General features: G+C 44.3%; 1 protein-coding gene and 1 pseudogene across 2 annotated transcripts in view; one reads left to right on the forward strand and one right to left on the reverse strand.

Annotated features, from left to right (window-relative positions):
* Positions 1–6280, reverse strand: part of C4H2orf88 (chromosome 4 C2orf88 homolog) — a 37287-nt gene extending 31007 nt beyond the window's left edge. The window contains exon 1 of one of the 2 annotated variants that reach the window (XM_036023178.1): positions 6110–6280. The gene's annotated coding sequence lies outside the window, so the exon portion shown is untranslated. Of the gene's footprint in view, positions 1–21; positions 342–6109 lie in introns of those variants that run through there. The other variant, XM_036023176.1, reaches the window with a different exon arrangement.
* On the forward strand, positions 10–16528 carry LOC114494805 (annotated as a pseudogene).
* The last annotated feature ends 1790 nt before the right edge of the window (positions 16529–18318 follow it).

An 18318-nucleotide genomic window follows, 5' to 3' on the forward strand; every position in this document is an offset into this window, starting at 1 on the left:
CCCTCCCAGATGTTCACTTACCGAAGCAGGACCTGGACAGCCGCGCGCCGGTCGCACGTCGGGACAGCTGCGGGGCCGAGAAGGCGTCCCGCGCGGTCTCCTTGCCCAAGGCGGACCCGGAGCCCCCGGCGCCCGCGCTGCCCGGGGGCCGCGCTGGCGTCAGGGCGGGCGGGAACCGAGGGCAGTCCCGCAGCCAGGGCAGCGGCGCCGCCTCCTCGCCGCACCCGGCTCAGTCAGGGGGCTGCAGTTAGAGGACGGGGCGTCCTTCGGCCGCGCTCCCGGCCCCTCCTCCGGCCGCCGTCGCCGCCACCGCGCCCGCCGCGCGCGCGCGCCCCGCACCCGGCCGGCTGGGTCCCGCAGGTGGCGCCCGCCGGGCTCCGGGGCCTGCCCCGGGCGGGCCACGTGCAGTCGCATCTGCCCACGGCGGGTGGGAAACGGACGGGGCGGGGCGGCGAGACCGGGCGGTAGGCCACCGCCCCATCCCCTGTCCACCCCCAAACACTATCCAGGGTGCTGCCGCCTCCCAGCAGAAATTACACCCCCATAAAGTTCAAATAAGACGTAAGTGAGCTAGTCACTTTACTGCCCCGGCCCCAGGCCCCTCATCTGAGCCTCCTGGGCTCTGCCCAGTGAAGAGGAGGGGCCGCCCTCGAGGCCCTGCGCTGGGACAGCCGGGCCTGTGCGGGAAACAGGTGCGCACAGCGCGCAGCGCAGGTGAACTCGTAGCAATCTCACCTCAGCCTTCCCAGCTAAGGGACCTGGCGCTTGGGTCCAGACTTAGCAGCCGAACATGCTTCGACCTCAAACCTCACATTTTGCAGAGCTAGGCCAAGGACTCTGCCAGTCCGAACTAGCTTGCAGCGTGAGTATGCTGTGCAAAAGTGCTTCAAGTACTTAAACATTTAGAAGACACACCCATTTTGTACTTCTCTATCCAAAAATAGTCGAGAACATTTTCAGGATTGTTTCTCCTTAAAACAAAATACCTCTACAGGCCATTTTCTCACTCTCCAAGGTCACTACCTCAAAACATGGGCATTACTCACTTGTGATTCCCTGCACTTTCCAGGTGGTGTCTGCATCTGCCAGCGTGATTCCTCGTAAAAGCGAGCGAGCGAGCAAGCAAGCAAGCAAACAAAACAATCCTACAAAAGCACCACTGTATGTTAGTTCGTTCTACAACGGATTGGTCTTGCAAAATCATGCGTGAAGGGGCCTTAGTGATGGACAACTTCACCCGACTCCTTCGCAGATGAGGACCCTGTGGCCCACAGTCCAGCAGCAAAACTAACTGTGAAGAAGAAAGACTGGAACCTACAAAGCTCACAATCTGTACACTAACATGAGACTTACCTCTCTAAAGGTATAACATAGTGAAGAATATGCCTACATTGAAGAGGAGTCAAAACACATAAATGACACAAAATTTAGCCCAGAATCTTAGCTTTTAAATGCATTCAAGATTTTTTTTACTATGATGAACTTAACTAAGGTAACACATACAAGCACAACAGGCCAGAAATATAATTTTTCTTCATGAAAATATGATTAAATTGGGGTGGGTACATTTTGACCATCATAGAATGTGACTATACCTACATTGATTTATCTGGTAATCATTTTTAAAGTACACAAACTGATTATACTGAGGTAAAACAAATGTTTGTTTTACATATTTCAGGCATATCATGCTAAATAATTATGACAAATGCAAGGATCCACCTTTACACCTAATTCTCACTTATGGTATGTCCTTTGCTCTTCCCTCTCTCTTCTGAAGCTTGAGGGTTTCACCAACCTAGTACCAGAACAATCCACAAAAGCCCTGTGGGTTCCACACTGAGCGATCAGTGTCAGTCCTTGGTGTGCTCAAGACAAGAAAGGAGAAACTTAGAAACGAGCCCTTTGTACTTCCCAGTTACCAGAGCAGAAGTGGATGAGGAGTCTCAGCCTCCACCAGAAAAGAAATAACTTACATACATACACATTCCTGTCTTTCACTCAAAGATACTGTATCATCTTTATCAAGTGGTAGTTCTCCAGCCCTTTTCAATTGGATCCAGTTCCTTTCAGTTCAGTTTCAGTTTGTTTAGGAGCTGATGAGGGAGTGGGGCCTAAACATTGCACCAATTTGTTCTGCTGGGCCCCTTTACTGGGGACACTGCTCCCACCAGATCCCAGCCAGGCCCTCCCTCCATCATTCTGGGGCTGGCCAAGGTGGAGAAAAACTCTGGAGCAGTGTCCTCCCCTCTCTGAGGGGCCTCTCCCTGGCCCTGGCCTTATACTCAGCATCCGGACTGAGTCTGAGGTGGTCCTTGCAGCCGGGCTGCAGGTCAAGCCAGGCTTGCTTCCCTGCAGCTCCTGGGCAGTCTTGGGACTTGGCCCCCTTGGGCCCTGTACCCACTTTGGCCTCAGAATAATTTGATTCTTCAAGAGCCTTTGAGAGGAGACCTGCCCCCAGCCTTAGGACTTTGAGAGGTGAGCTAGGCCTTAAAGTCTGCTAGGACTGCAGGCCGTGTTTCTGGTCCAGAGTGGGAGAGGGCAGCCTCTGCTGGTGGGCTCAGAATGGGTGGCTTTCTTCACGGCCACCCCAGAGTGGAACTGGGAGTCAGGGCCCAACCTTCCTGCCCTCCTGTTGTCCTCTTGCCCTGGCTGGGACAAGATGGGAAGGAAGTTGGAACCCACAGCTCCTCCAATTGGTAGTGGCAGAGACCAACTGTACGATTTTTAAAGTGTGCTGAATATAACTTTTAAACTAGAATGTGGTCAGGGTGAGGGTATCTGGGCTATAATAAGTGTTCAGTGGGTTTTCTTTTTTTTTAAGATGAAAAATAGTGAAAAAATGTAAGAGACTTAGGGGGCAACATTAATGTTTATCCTGTGTGAGATCAGAGTTTCAGAAACAGAGGAGAGAGAGAACAGGGTATGAGCTATATTTGAGTAGGTAATGGTGAAGAAATTTCCAAATGACGAAAAACATGAAGCTACAGATTCCAGTTCTTCTGTGAATACCAAGCAAGACAAATTCTAATAAAATAACATCTAAGTACATTATAGTAAAACTGCTGAAAACCAAAGACAATTAGAAAATCTCAGAGCAAAAGGGGAAAAAGAGACACATCATCTTCAAAAAACAGCAACTGACTGATAGCTGACTTTCCACAGAATGAAAGCTCAAAGAAAATAGAATGACAACTTCGAAACACTGAAGTATATAACCCATCAACATGTATTTTTTCATGAGCCTGGGTAGGCAAATATTTCTTAAACATGACACAAAAGCATATCCACAAGAAAAATATCAATAAACAATATTATTAGAAAAGAACTTTTTTCATTAAATGATAGCATTAAGAATTAAAATGCATAACTTACCACAGGTAAAGTTATTTGCAATAAAGTTATCTTACACATGACTTATGTATAAAATAAAAAGAACTGCAAGAAAAGGACAAATAACTCAGTTTTTTTTAAATGGGATAAAAACTTTGCAAAGGAGTATAGGGAATCGTTCTTCGTGGTGTGGGAATGTAGCCCAGCTCCCACTTGGAAAGACCAGTGGGAAGTGAGGCCTGGCACACAGGATCATGCCCACAGAGAAGTTCTCCCATGGGGAGCCAGGCCTGCATTGTACCTGGGCCACTTTGAGATTTGCTTTTGCTAAAACTCCCTCACCCTGAATTGAGGCAGCAAGTGCTTACTGTAACTTCCTAAAATCTGAGCTAAACCTCCCAAATATGGAGTGTAACTGGTTCAACCACTTTTCCTCTTGATCTGTAACATCCTTCTCTTTGAAGTAATTAGCAACATTCTTTCTTTTGTTATCTATAAAAGGTAATCACCTACAGCGAACCTGTGCATAGTAAATGAGAACCATCCTAGATGTAATATACCCAGAAAAACAATAAAAGTCTGTCCAGGCCAGGGCTTGCTCTCTCTCTCTCTCTCTCTTAGAGAGTGGCCATGCCATCCCTTTTTCTCCACAGGACTCTGTAGTCCGTGTGTATTTGTTCATAGCTGCCACAACACATGGATCCTGCCAGCAAGGATCCACATCAAAGGAGGATATCTAAATGGCTAATAAATATATGAAAGGGTACTCAACTTTATTAGTCACTGCAGAAGTACAAAATAAGACCACAATAAGATGCCACTACATACCCGTTAGAATCACTGAAACACCAACTGTTGGTTAGGATGATGAACTGAAACTCTTATATACTGCAAATGGGAGGAAAAATTGGTATACAACCACTTGGAAAATGCTTGGTATTATCACCTAAAGCTAAATATATGCACCAAGAGACAAGAATATTCATAGCATCATTATTTATGCTAGCTCCAAAACGGCAAATGTTCACCAGGATTAGAGCCAAATCTGGCAATTAGAGTGTACCAAGTGAATATAAGTTGTATTATTATTATTCTTTTCAGCCTATGAAAGTCTTCCCATATTTTGTAGACTCAAAACTTGCCCAGCTGAGTATCAATAACATTAACTCAGAAATATCTAATTAAATAGAATAACTGAAAATGCCTAAATAAAATACTGTTTACCTCGAGGATTGTAACAGTTTATGGTAAAGCGTGTGGTGGTGGCCAGAGGGAAGGAGGGGCAAGAGTGGGGTCGGGGGGAGGTGGGCAAAGGGGGAGGGAATGAGGACATCTGTATTAGTAAAATAGGTAATAAAAGTAATGTAAAAAAAGTGTGGTAGATTTCATCGCTGTCTTTTTAAAAAATCTTTCAAATACTAGATTCTAAGAATAGGGATTACTTAGATTCACCTTTATTTCTAAGAGGTGTATACTCTGTTACACTGAAATAAAGCATCTGCTTCCTATTGAATTGCAGAGCTCAGGTTTTCCAGTAAAATCTTGCAAGGAGACAAAGCAAGATGTTGGTTTATTATTTCACTACAAATCACCAATTAACCTGTTCTGTCTCACAGATAAGAGCTGAGGAAATAATCTGGAGTTACCAGGTTCACCCCAGTGCCGGCACGGCTCTCATCCAGAGGTTGTGAACGCAGCCCTGAGTGTGGGTCTCAGCACCTTACTCTCCCAGAGCCTCTCTGCTCCCCTTCTAAGTCATGGCTGAAAACATGTAATTGATACAATCCTAATCCCAAAGAGCTTTGATTCTAAAATTGGGAATGCAAAATGCAAACTGGAATTTAGTATAATGTTATGGTTAAAATTCTTATTTTTTCTTAACATGGGAAAACAAGAATCCATTCAGAAAGAACCTAGTTACAATCTCATGGATTGATTTAGGAGCTCTTCCCCCATCTTTCCATTACATTTTATGTATGTATGCATAACAATAAATACTTCATTGTTATGGATGGTTTGTATTTATGTGTCATCACTGAAATGGTGGAAATAATGTCCTTTCATTCAAGTATCCCCAATTCCTGGTTGAGTGCTGGACGCTTAGCAGGGACTGAAGACATGTCAGACAGATGAGCACTGAAGGAGATTGTCAATATATTACGGAGAACTGGATTCCAGGCCTGGGCTACAGGCCAAGATTTGATTTTTGCAAGACTTGATATCTCCTGGATGACTTAGTAAAAATCACATTTCTAAAACTGTGAAGTTTTAAACATACCAGCTACTCAAAAAACATACCAGCTGGGTGATGTTTACCTCAAGACGATCCAGTAATCTGTTTTAGCCCTGGAACAGTCTTACTTGTGTTTATTAAAATGCATTATTCTGCTTATTTTATACAGTATTTCACTGTATATGAACTTTTATTTTTTTCTTTCTAGGGCATAAAAATAAATTTACTCTCAAATATCTAGACAAATATATAACTACGCAAAATTATAAATTTATAATCATTGTTTTCCAGATGAGAAATATCTTCACTAAAATATCTCTTAAAAATTGCTCCCATGTGCCCAGTATCTCAAGTAACCATACTCCAAAAGAATTCCATGGTATGTCTATCAGAATTTACATTTGGATTGTTTTTGTTACCAATAAACCTTAAACAAGGGTATTAAATGGTCAGCTTCATTTTGTCCTGGTCTTTTGTAAAATGGGGAAATAATCATTCTAATTTCACTGATGGAGAAAACAAAATGCAAATACGAAGCCTTACCTCAATCCTCATAAACGTCCTGGTAGAGATTACAGTAGAAATTGTTTCTCTAAGACGTTGCCTTTGTGGCTCTATAAGCAATTCTACTTTCTTTTCCAAGGCTTCTTTTCACAGAGTTTTAACCACAAGATTCTCTTCTGTATAAGTTCCACATTTAGGCCTTGGGTTTTTTTTTTCAAGAAATTTTCACTCCATTTTTTTCCCCTAGGGTGGTTGAGGAGAAGAATATTCTGCTTAAACAAAAAGTTATCATAAGCCAATATAAGCATAACCAACTTACCAGTTTTTAAGAAATTTATTATATTAGAATAATATACTCATATTTACTCATATCACTACTTAAATTTTCAAAGAAAATAACTTCTCTGTCTTCTACAGCCTATCCTAATTGATCTCCACTCCACCGGGTGGCAGGCACAGGGAAGGTGAGGGTAGGACTTGGGGAAGTACACAGGGTGTGCTCAGTTAGCAATCTTAATCCAGGGGACTCTCTGGGTTTGGCTCTCCCGTCTTCTCCACCAGAACGGAGCATCCTAGGTGGCAGTGAGTTTTAGGAAACTGGATTATTACGGCTGTCAGCTTCAAACCAGGTGAGATATCTACCCAATAAAGACCTTGGTTTGGAATAATTGATCTGAAATCATTTTCTTCTTTTCTAGCAGGGATTACAAAGTAGAAACTATGGTCTTCTAAGGTCACTCCTGGTTCCTGATAATAAACTCCTATATCTGATTATAGGTCTTTTCTTTTTGGTGGCTGAGAGGAAAAATAAAGTAAGCTGTTTATCCAAAGTCCAGAGCACATCTCTATTTTAATGTACTGGCAAATACTTCCTTATGCAACCAGAGAATACATACACTGCTCAGTCCCTACTTCTGCATGAGTATTTGTAATGGTGCTGGGGGCTCCGTATGGAGCTGTTGACTTTCATCTCGTTAGCTGATTCCTGGCCCAGGAGTCAAAGGCCGATGAAAGATGGACAAAAACAAAAACCAATAATCTGTTTTATAGTGAGTTTAACAGATCTATCTGCAAGATAACATGACAGTAGTAAAAAAAGAAAAAATGGAATGGTCCACTTGCAACTTCTTTAGAGTGTAGGCCTGAGAAGCCCAGATGTGTTGTTTACGGAAAGTAAGTCTAATATAATTTTAGATGGAACGTCTATTAAATAAAAAGTGTGTCACTTGGACAGAGTAAGGAAATACCTTCTAAAGGCTGGTACACACTACATTCTGGGTTCGATCATATTGGACATTCCTGTAGGGCTGATAAAGGTAAACAAAACGATTAGTTGATATGTCACCATAGGAAATGTTATTGATTATTCCCGGAGGCAAGGATTTCCTGGTGTAAAGTCTTCCTTCCAGCACAGCATCACCGAACTTAGTGGAAGCCTCTTCTTCAGTGCAGCTCCAATTCTGTTTCCCCTCCGCAGCTGGTTCCCTGCTGCTGCCGCAGCTGACAGCACTGGCAGAGAGGTCTGGGTGCCTGGCTCTTCCCTCAACAACATTAGCAAGGATGAATGAAGCAACGCTTGCGTCCTAATTTAGAATTATCCTTAACTACAAGGAGCAGCATCAGAAAATTAGCCTTCCTATAAATAAAAGGTGAACTGAGAACTCTGAATTGACTATTGACGATCAATTCAATTATTTTCTTTCCTCATATTTACCTTCACTTTTCACCATATGTGTATATACATATACACACACACACTTAAAAAAACAGTCTTCACCCAAGGATATGTTTATCGCTTTCGGAGAGATGGGACAGGGTGTGGGGAGAGAGACAGAGAGACAGAGAGAAATATCGATGTGACAAATACCAACTGGTTGCCTCCCATTAAGTGCCCCAACCAGGGATCAGACCTCCAACCTAGGTATGTGCCCTGCCCAGGAGTCAAACCTGCAAACTTTCTGGTGTATGCAATGATGCTCCAACCAACTGAGCGACCTGGCAAGGGCTTCACCATGTATATTTTTAAGAAAAAGTTTAATTTAATTATAATAATCAAGATAAATGAAATAAAGCCCTGGGTTTTTCCCTAAATAGTTGGGAAGCTTTAAAAAAATTTAAGTCTCTTAGAATATTTTTAAGTCTCTTTAAAAATTTTAGTCTCTTGAGTCTCTGCTCATCTATAAATCAAGAATTTTCTAATGAATCATCTAAGACCAACTAAAAGTTACATGTAAGCATTCTTCGTATGTCAGTATTTTATTAACTTAGTTTCACTTAAGATTATAAGTGATTGACTAGAAGTTACATTAATTCTATGAGTTCTTTTAAGATTAAGCAGAATAAAAATGTTAGTATGTCTTTCAAAAATAAAACCTTTTAATATTTTGATATATTTCCTTTCAATCTTTTATATATTTTATAGTAAATGTCTATCCTCATATTTTATATAGTGGCTAAGGCTGAGTGAGAGACCTTAGGACCATAAGCCACTGAGGAGACAAAGCTCATACTCCTGGCAGGAGCACCATCTCTGCTCACTTTATGTCACCCTGCTTGGCCCCCAATGCTTGGTTGGTTAGCCAATGATGGCTAAGACCCCTCATGGGAGGGGCAACCTAGGACAGGCACGATCAGGTGGGAGGCCCTCAGGAAGGACTTGGGGGGGCTGTAGAAAAAGGGGGTGATGGACCCTCATCCCTTGGCTTTGACTTAGCCTGAGTCCTCATTCTGCCTGCAAGATGTCTCCTAATCTCTCGGCTGCCTGCCTTCCCCTGCTCCACCTAAGCCTGAAACAATGCTGGAGGTGGGTGCGGCCCTGTGCTGGCAAGGGCAGGTTCCCGGGGACAATCAGGCCTAAGAAAGAATGCATAAAATCCTATGAAACCTACTTTGCTAGTACTCTCAATTTAAATGATAAGGGTCCAAATCTGAAATGAGTTTGTTTCCCCAGAACTTTATGGCTTTTCAGCTATCTGACCCTGATTTAAAATAGGCCCTCAGAGTTCTTTGAATGTTATCTATTCGATCTTACTGCCTGACAGTGATCAATGGGCTTAATCTGAGAATGTGTGTCAGTTACTGATTATAAAAACAAGGGGAGAGTTGTAGTAGACCATCATGCGTGGCATGGGCCCAGCCCCCAGTGGCAAATATTTACTGCAAAGGAACTTCCCAAAAACCATGCTAAACCTTCCAAGGACCAGTGTAACAGGTTCAACCACTTTTGCCTTTTCATTTGCAAATATCTCTCTTTTGTGATACGATTACCAGCATCCCCTCCTTTGTTTTCTGTATAAGGTAACCACCTAAAGTGAACATCTGCATAGTAAATGAGGATCTTCTTATAATGTGCCCAGTAAGACAATAAAAGCTCATTGGAGCAAGGGCCTAGGCTTTTGCTCCCCTTGAGAGAAAAGCTGCTCACCCTTTTCTTCCACAGGATTCAGTAGTCCGTGTGAATCTCTTTTGTTTCAGCTACAACGCCGTGGACCCCACGCATGGAGGTCCACAACAGTTACTACACATTTACTGTTTCACAACATAGGTCTTATGTAGCAGTAAATAGAATTGACTTTTTAAATAATTATGGACTATATAATTACAGAATTTAACTGAATGAAACCATGGTTTCATTTAGGTAAACCATATGTACAATGATATATTTCTTTCTGACTTAAAGCAAGTGTGACTAGCCTTTTATGTAATACAAATGGACATGTGGCATTATTAAGAAAATTTTACTGTTATATTAAAAACATTATATTATATTAGTAACATTAAAGTTACTAATGTTACAGAACAAACAAGGGGGGCCTGGGACAATATACTATTATTGAAAGAAGCCCCCAGGTCCGTTATATCCGCCACCAGAGGAAAGACATCTCTCAATGCCAGAGATTTGTGAAAAGGAAAGGAAATGGTTATTTAATGCTATACAGACTTAAAGTAGTAACCTAATATCTTCATCAAAAATCCTAAAGTCCCTTAAAACACCTACAAACAGACACAGTCCTTCCTTCCTTCCCCCTTTGTCCAGTCCAGAATACCGTATCTCAGGAAAGGAAATAGAAGTCCATGGCTCAGGCAGTACTCTGGTTATTCCCAATTAGTACTCCATCTCAACTGGGGGACCTCCCTGGGTTCCTGGCACCCTCAGCTGAGTCACCGGGATCTCTGCTAAAGCCAGGTGGTGGTTTTAGCAGAGATCCCCACTCTGGCAAAGGCACGTGGTCCTCTCTCCCAGGGCCATGGGAGTCCCTACTCAGCCAAAACCACGTGCTTCTCCCCACAAAGCTGCGGAGAGGGGGGCCGCCACTCTGCCAAAGCCGAGTGGCGATTCTCTGCGAAAGCCACATGGTGATCCTCTCTTGCAGGGCTGCGGGAGTTTTCACTCTGCTAAAGCTGCATGGTTCTCTCTCCCTCAATAGCTGCTGCATCTGGGTTTAAATCCCTGCGCCAGTCTTCCTCTGCAGCCCCATTTCCAACTCCTTCCACACTCAGCTTCATGTGCCAGAACTCATATCCTTCCAGCTTTACTGGACTGTCATCATGAGTGCAGGCAGGTGTGGCCCCATGTCATGGAGCCAATCTTCTTCAAGCTCCCAGGCAGGCGCTGTAACTCGGGGGACCTGCCCCCCAGTTACACCTTGGTGGGGTAGTTACTTCCATTCCCCTGGCTCAGAGCATGGCCACAGCTATTTAACATATCTATGTAACCAGTCAAAGGTTATAGATATGTTAAATGACCATGCCAGAGGTTAGCTACAAGGCTGTTGCTATGTGAAACAGCTCTCAAAGGCCCTACTCCATTTGTCCCTTCCCCCAACCCACACCCTGGGGGGTGGGGGTGAGGATATCCTAAAATCTCCTAGACACCTTGAGTTCTGGACCCCATTTCAAATGCCCATTTGGGGTCTCCCCTCTTGGCTGCACTCTGTAACACTAATCCATGGAATTAATACTTTATTTGTCTTGGAATCTCAAACATTTGTCATTCCTCATGCTGAAATCCTTTTGTGGTTAGTATTTACTATTTATCTTTAATTTTTCAAAGTCTATTCCTCTTTTTAAAAATGGCAAATGAAGGGAACTAATTACAGAAAACATTTGTCTTAATGTCACCTAGTCAGTGTGGATCAAACACAAAAGTCTAGCCACACTTGCATTAAATGAGGAAGAAGGATGTGCTAAATTTCCAATCTGTTTCCCATTTTGTGAGTCAGCACTGTTCATATTTTGTAAACATCATGGGAGAAAACAAATTTCAAAGTATACTCATTCAGTGCAGGATATGGTAGGGTGTGCAATTTTCATAAGGACTGAAAATAAAAGGCCAAGAAATGAATACTCTGGGCTTGGCATTTGGATGCAGGGGATCCCCAAAGAAGAACATGCACTAATAACACGCCTATGGCAATGGCTTTAAAAAACAAAACACCTTCTTCTAAAGCTAGTGACCTTCTTCTAGAGCTAGGGCTATCAGGCCAGCAAGAAAAACGGGGCAGGAATAGAATGTGGGGGTAACAGAACGCTGTGCAAAGGCAGTGCAGAAACAACCATTTCATCAACCCACGCTGAGGCCTTTGGATATGCAGTTGTTTGCAATGCACATTAATTTAAGACACAGAAACCAAAGCGATCACAGTAACCTCAGACTGAAAGTCACATCAAAACTAAGTCCACGGAAAGATCAACGGGCTCCTGATTGTCTGTCTTAAAAAAACCCACATCTGTATCTTTGAAAACGAACCTCTGCTGTCAGTGGAAATGCCTGGATCTTGACTCTACACTCATGCATGACTTTTAGCTTGGCACTGGCGAACTCTAACAAATACCTTAATGTTTTCAGATAGAGACAGCAGTTTGAAAAGTTAAAAAGAACAGAAATTTTGAAGGGGCTAACAATGGCTCTCAAGAATGGATTACTGCAGCTTGAACCTCTTTGCATTTTTCACTTCACTGGCTTCCTTGAGATTTCCCTCTCCCATGTATGTCAAACATCTAGTTTTATGAGCCACTGAATTCAGCCTTTTTTCTTAAAGGATCTGTCTGTCTGAGGTATTGAATGTTATTGGCAAGCTCTATTACTTTGTGTCAATTGGATAGAAGAATGTGGTTACAAAGCAGTCACCAGGCAAGGACCTTAGGGACAAGGGAACTTGGAACACCAAGCTTCACAAAACCAAGGGAGCTGAAAGAAATAAGACCCCCTCACTGCCAAATAATGATAGAACTGCAACACTCTAGCAGCTCTGCTTCACAAATCAAAATAGGGCATGTTCTGAATTCAATGGAAAAACAATAACAAAGACCTCCAGAAACTGAGTTCAAATAGGTTATCTCGTGACTAAAGAGGAAATATTTTATACACATGAAAATATCATTGCTATTAGTTACTTACATAGAAAGTGAGAATGCCAGAGCATAGCAGTGTTCATCAACCTAGAGCACCCAAAAACCACCTGGGAGATCTTGCCTTTCAGCCCCACCACCGTCACCAGGTCCGCGTACATGAGACAGGTCAGACAGACTGTGACCCTTGGGCAGTCACAGCACCACCAGAGTTTGTACCAAATTGGGTGGAGGCCAACCACCTAACATAACTCTCAGGTCCAGGGAAAAAGGCAAGTTCTTTTTTTTTTTTTTTTTTTTTAATGTTTCTTTCTTCCTCTCCCTTCCTGTCTTTAAAATCAATGGAAATATCCTTGGGTAAAGATTTTTTTTTATTTTTATTTATTTAATTTTTTTTTTAAAGAAAGTTTTTTTTTTTTTTACCTTCAACATTGATTTTTTTAATATATTTTATTGATTATGCTATTACAGTTGTCCCATTTCCCCCTTCACTCCCCTCCCCCCTGTGCCCCCTCTCCCACCCACCTTCCCCCCCTTTAGTCCATGTCCATATGTATTACTTATAAGTTCTTTAGCTTCTACATTTCCCGTACTATTCTTGCCTTCCCCCGATCTATTTTCAACCTACATTCTATGCTACTTATTCTCTATATCTTTTCCCCCTCTCTCCTCCTCCCACCCCTACTGCTAGCCCCCCCTTGTGCCCTCTATTTCTGTGGTTCTGTTCCTATTCTAGTTGTTTACTTAGTTTCTTTTGGTTTTGCTTTAGGTGTGGTTGTTAATAATTGTGAGTTTGCTGTCCTTTTACTATACATGTCTTTTCTTTATCTTCTTTTCTTAGATAAGTCCCTTTAGCATTTCATAAAGTAAGGGTTTAGTGATGATGAACTCCTTTAATTTGACCTTATCTGAAAAGCACTTTATCTTCTCTTCCATTCTAAATGAGAGCTTCGCTGGATAGAGCAATCTGGGATGTAGGTCCTTGTCTTTCATGACTTGGAATATTTCTTTCCAGCCCCTTCTTGCCTGTAAGGTCTCTTTTGAGAAATCAGCTGACAGTCTGATGGGAACTCCTTTGTAGGTGACTGTCCCCTTATCTCTTGCTGCTTCTAGGATTCTCTCCTTCATTTTTACCTTGGCTAATGTAATTATGATGTGCCTTGGTGTGTTTCTTCTTGGGTCCAACTTCTTTGGGGCTCTCTGCGCTCCTTGGATTTCTTGGAAGACTGTTCCCTTTGCCAGTTTGGGGAAGTTCTCCTTTATTATTTGTTCAAATAACTTTTCCACTTGTTGGTCTTCCCCTTCTGGTACCCCTATAATTCGGATGTTGGAACGTTTAAAGGTGTCCTCGATGGTCTTAAGCTTTTCTTCAATTTTTTGAATTCTTATTTCATCATGCTCTCCTGCTTGGTTGATTCTATCTTCCTTCTGGTCCACTGTGTTGTTTTGAGATTCAGATTCCTTCCTTTCACAATTGGCTCTTCTCCGTGTGTCTTCCTGCATCCCTTTTATGGTAATCTGCATTTTTTCATGTAATTTGGATCCAAAATCCACCAGTTCCGTGAGCTTCCTGATCACCAGTGTTTTGAACTGTGCATCTGATAGATTGGCTATTTCTTGGTCACTCAAAAGGATGAGTCCTGGGGGTCTGATCTGTTCTGCTGGAAACATATCTTACGTCTTTCCCCGTCTCTCCTATTATTTTACTTATTTATTTATTTTTTCTCTGGTCTGGTCGCTCTTGTTGCGGTGGGGGGCGGAGCCTTAGGTGTTCACCGGTGCTGGGCGCCCCAGTCGCTAGCTTGTGATGTTATATGTGGGGGCAGGGGAGGGAGCGGGGACAGGAGGGATCAATGGCGACCCTTCCGTTCTCCTGGAGTCAGACACTTCCCTGGGCTTCTGGGCTGTGAGCTCTGCCCTGATCCCCAGTCGCTGCCCCACTGATTCCCCCAGCCGCCGCTTGCGTACTCAGGGATCACCGCTACACCGCTGCGCTCGCTCCTGCGTCCCGGATTGCTGTCGCGCCGATTCTGCGCCAAATTTCCCCCGACCTCCGTGCGCCTGCGACCCGCGCCTGCGACCCGAGCCAGCCCCACGCCTGCTCACTCGGCTCGTAGTCCCCTACCAGTCTGGATGTACGGGTCTACTTCAACTTCTAGGCTGTCCGTCTTCCATTTAGATAAATCCTCTGACAGTTCTGATATTATGACTGCAAATCATTGTTGTAAATTATTGTTGCTCTGTTCTTGGTTGTGCGAGGAGGTACGGTGCGCCCACCTATTCCTCCATCTTGCCGGAAGTCAAAAGGCAAGTTCTTAATCCCAGTTCAGACCACCTGCCTTCTCTAGCTCCCTCCTGTCCTTCCTTCTCTCTTTTCTGGGGCCCTAGCGAATCCCACTATTACCCCTCACCTCAACCCTTTTCACTGCAGCCTTTGGAATCTTAATCCCTTCAGGCTGTAAGGGAACCTGGCCCCCACTGAGGCTAGCCCTTCTCCTGCAGTCCTCTCTTCAAAATGGGTGTGACTCCTCCTCCCACTCCCGTCTCCAAACATAGTGACATTTCCCCTGTTTCTTGACGCTCCCGCCTTGTGATCATACTCTCTGTTGGAGCAGATAAGCACGGTTAAGAATATCAAGGTTAAACATTGTAAGATACTACTAAAATTGTGTTGGAATTAAAGGAAATCCTAAAGATGTAATTGCAAACTAATTTAATTACTCACATATGTTGCAAATATCTACTCCACCCCCGCAAAGTACCATTGTCTAGTCTCATAGGGGGATCTTTAAAGAGTGTATAATTTTCATGCTATTTAAACTGTCCCAGATTTTAGAAAAATGAAAAGTTCCAGATTATTTTATAAATTATAGCGCTGATAGTAAAATCTAATAGATTAAGAAGATGATCTATTTTACTTATGAATATCAATTCGAAAGGACAATATAAAGTATTAGTAAACAGCACATTCACAGAATAATGTGTCATAATCGAGTGGGCTCCCACTTGTGTAAGAATATAATAGTTCAACAGTACAAAATTTATTTATGTATGCTAGTGTATGAATAAAAATTGTGTTTATGTACAAAGTCATTGAAAAGGAAGTTGATAAAAAATCAACTCTACTTTTTTTTAAAAGCACTCAAAACAAGGGTTGATGGAAAAACTTCCTTTATACGATCATGCACTCTTTACTCAGTCCTAAGCCTAGCATATTTCCTGTGGGGGAAGCACTAGAGACGTCCCTCTGGAAGCCAGGGGCTGCAGAGGCCGCCAATCACCACTGCATCTTCATATTGTCTGACTGACTGCCTAATACCACCAAAACCCTAGAAAAATTAAAGGTATAAAAACTGAACAAAATAAAGATCTCTATATGTACAAATGGTAAGATTGTATACCTGGAAATCTAAAAGACAGGAAACAAAACTAATAAAAAAAAACTTTAGGTTCCTCATTCCGTGCCGGAGGGAGCTCCAGTGCGGTGTGGTGGAGCCTCTGGCCGCGCAGGAGCTCCCGGACCGGACCGGGGCTGGTAGCTGAGCACGAGGCGGACACGCACTCGGTCAACTACAAGCCCCTGCCCAGAAGAGCACCAGGAGATCCAGGAACTGGACAAAGAATGACCAGAGTCTGCGCTAGTACAAGGGGGCAAGTACAGCAGGGGCTGGGCCGTGGGGCCGAGCCTGCCAACAACAAGCTCCCCAATGTCAGTGTCACCTGCCTGACTCTGGCGTGTAGCAGGGCCCCAGGCCCCCTGGAGCTGGACCTGACAGGTGCCCTGTAGGCCTTCAAGAAGCAGTTCTTTGTGCTGAAGGAGGGTGTAGAATAGTGAATAAAGATCTTTTTCCGGGTGACCCACGAGACCATTTCTGGCCAGAAGTACATCAAACACACACACTAGAAATGCGTCAAGGTTGACAAGACTGACTAGCTGGTAGGGAGCTATGGCCCCAGGCCAAGGAGTTCGAGTTCCTCACCCCCATGGAGGAGGCACCCAAGGATATGCTGGCTTGCGGCAGCTACAAGTGCCTCTTCCCAGAGGACAAAACTGACCACCTGCTCTGGGGGTGGAACCTCACCATCAGAAAGGATGGGAAGAGCTGAGCCTGGCCAGGGAGGCTGACAGGAGTGACACATGGAGAGATGTGAGAGCCCCGCTCTAACTCACCCCCACCCTGCACCCCCCCATACCAAAGTGCTGACAGGGCCCCTGCCCACCCTACCATCATTCCCCTGCCTGCCTCCTGCCAGCCTACAGGCCCTAGCCTCCTGGATAGTCCAGTGCTGTTGCTGCTTCCGCCTAGGCTGTGGGGGTGAAGGCTTCAGCTCTGGCTTCCCCTGACCCTGGATCCCTGCAGGGTCCCCCACTTGTCCTCACCCAACCCGAATCACTGGAAGCCCTGGCTTTCCCAAGGGAGGGGGGCGTTCATGTACCCCTGGGCCTTTTCTGTTGTTCTGCCTCCCCCTCCAGGGTGCTGGGTGGGGGTGCAGTGCATGATGCAGGACCTTGTGGGGGCCGGTCATCCTTCAGCTTTCACTCCTCCCTGGTCAGTTTATCCATCGCTGCCTGTAATTGTCTAACCACGATGTCTTAACATGTGGAACGGGTGCTGTGGGCGTCCTCACTAACCTCTGACTCCAGTCTGCGTGAGCATGTGGTCTCCCCCAGTCCCCGCCGCCCCATCCGCAGTCCCTGCGGTGGGGGAGGTGTGGGGCACGCTGCAGCTGTTCGTGGACTGCAAGGGCCAGCCCCTTCCCCCGCCCTGCCCCAGCCAGGGCTATGGGGGCAGCTCCAAGGGCTTGGGGAAAGCCAAACTGCCAAAACTCAAGTTGCCTCCAGTCCCATCTGAGAGGTTGGGTGTCCTTAGGCCTTTGCTTTCTCTGACCCAGTGGGCAGCACCCAGACCAGAGCCCATGGTCCCAAAAGAGAGCCCCTGGCAGACAAAGCCGGCTGCTGAGCTTTCCTTGTCCTACCTGGGCCTGCTGGCCTGGAGCAGCGTGCCTGGCCTGTCAGTATTTATTGCCTCTGTGCGTGCCGTCCTCTGGGCCCACTGGCCTGCCACCTCTGCCCCCAGGATCTGAGCCACCCTCCCTGGACCCAGCCGGGACAACTGTGGGACCCAGCACGTGCAGCTAGAGCTGTTCCCTGTGCCTCCCCTCCCAGGTCAGGCCCTGGCTGGGACACACAGGAACCTGTTCCTGCTTCTCTTCTTCTGACCTGGAAGTAAACTCCCCCAAAGGAGATAAAAGAAGTATTCAGCAAGGTCATAGGATATGAAATTATTAATATACAAACATTAATTAATTATTATATAGAATATATACACACATACACCATGATAGAAACAATAGGACAAGCAGACCGCATTTAATAGCAAAAGCAAAATACTCCAGACAGTAAGAAAGATCCAGAATCTAATAGGAGAATCTTTCTAATATTCACAAAGGCTCTCAAAGTTAACTTGGGAGGATGTAGAGAAAAGGAAACCCTTGTGCACTGTTGATGGGAAGGTGAATTGGTATAGCTACTATGGAAAATGGTATTGAGGTTCCTCAGAAACTTAAAAATAAAACGACCATATGATCTAACAATTCCACTCCTGGGTATATATCTGAAGAAAATAAAAACACTAATTGGAAAAGGTATCTGCACCCCTATGTTCACTGCAGCATTATTTATATTAGTTAAGACACAGAAACAACCTAAGTGTCCACTGAAGGATGAGAGGACAAAGAAATCGTGGTTTACACAGACACACACAGTGGAAGACTATTCAGCCATAAAAATGGAAACCTTGACATTCGCAACAACATGGATGGACCTTGAGGGCATTATGCTGAGGAAAGCAAGTCAGGCAGAGAAAGACAAATATCATATAATCTCACCTATATGT

Source organism: Phyllostomus discolor, chromosome 4 (genome assembly GCF_004126475.2).
Source record: "Phyllostomus discolor isolate MPI-MPIP mPhyDis1 chromosome 4, mPhyDis1.pri.v3, whole genome shotgun sequence".
Lineage (NCBI taxonomy): Eukaryota > Metazoa > Chordata > Mammalia > Chiroptera > Phyllostomidae > Phyllostomus > Phyllostomus discolor.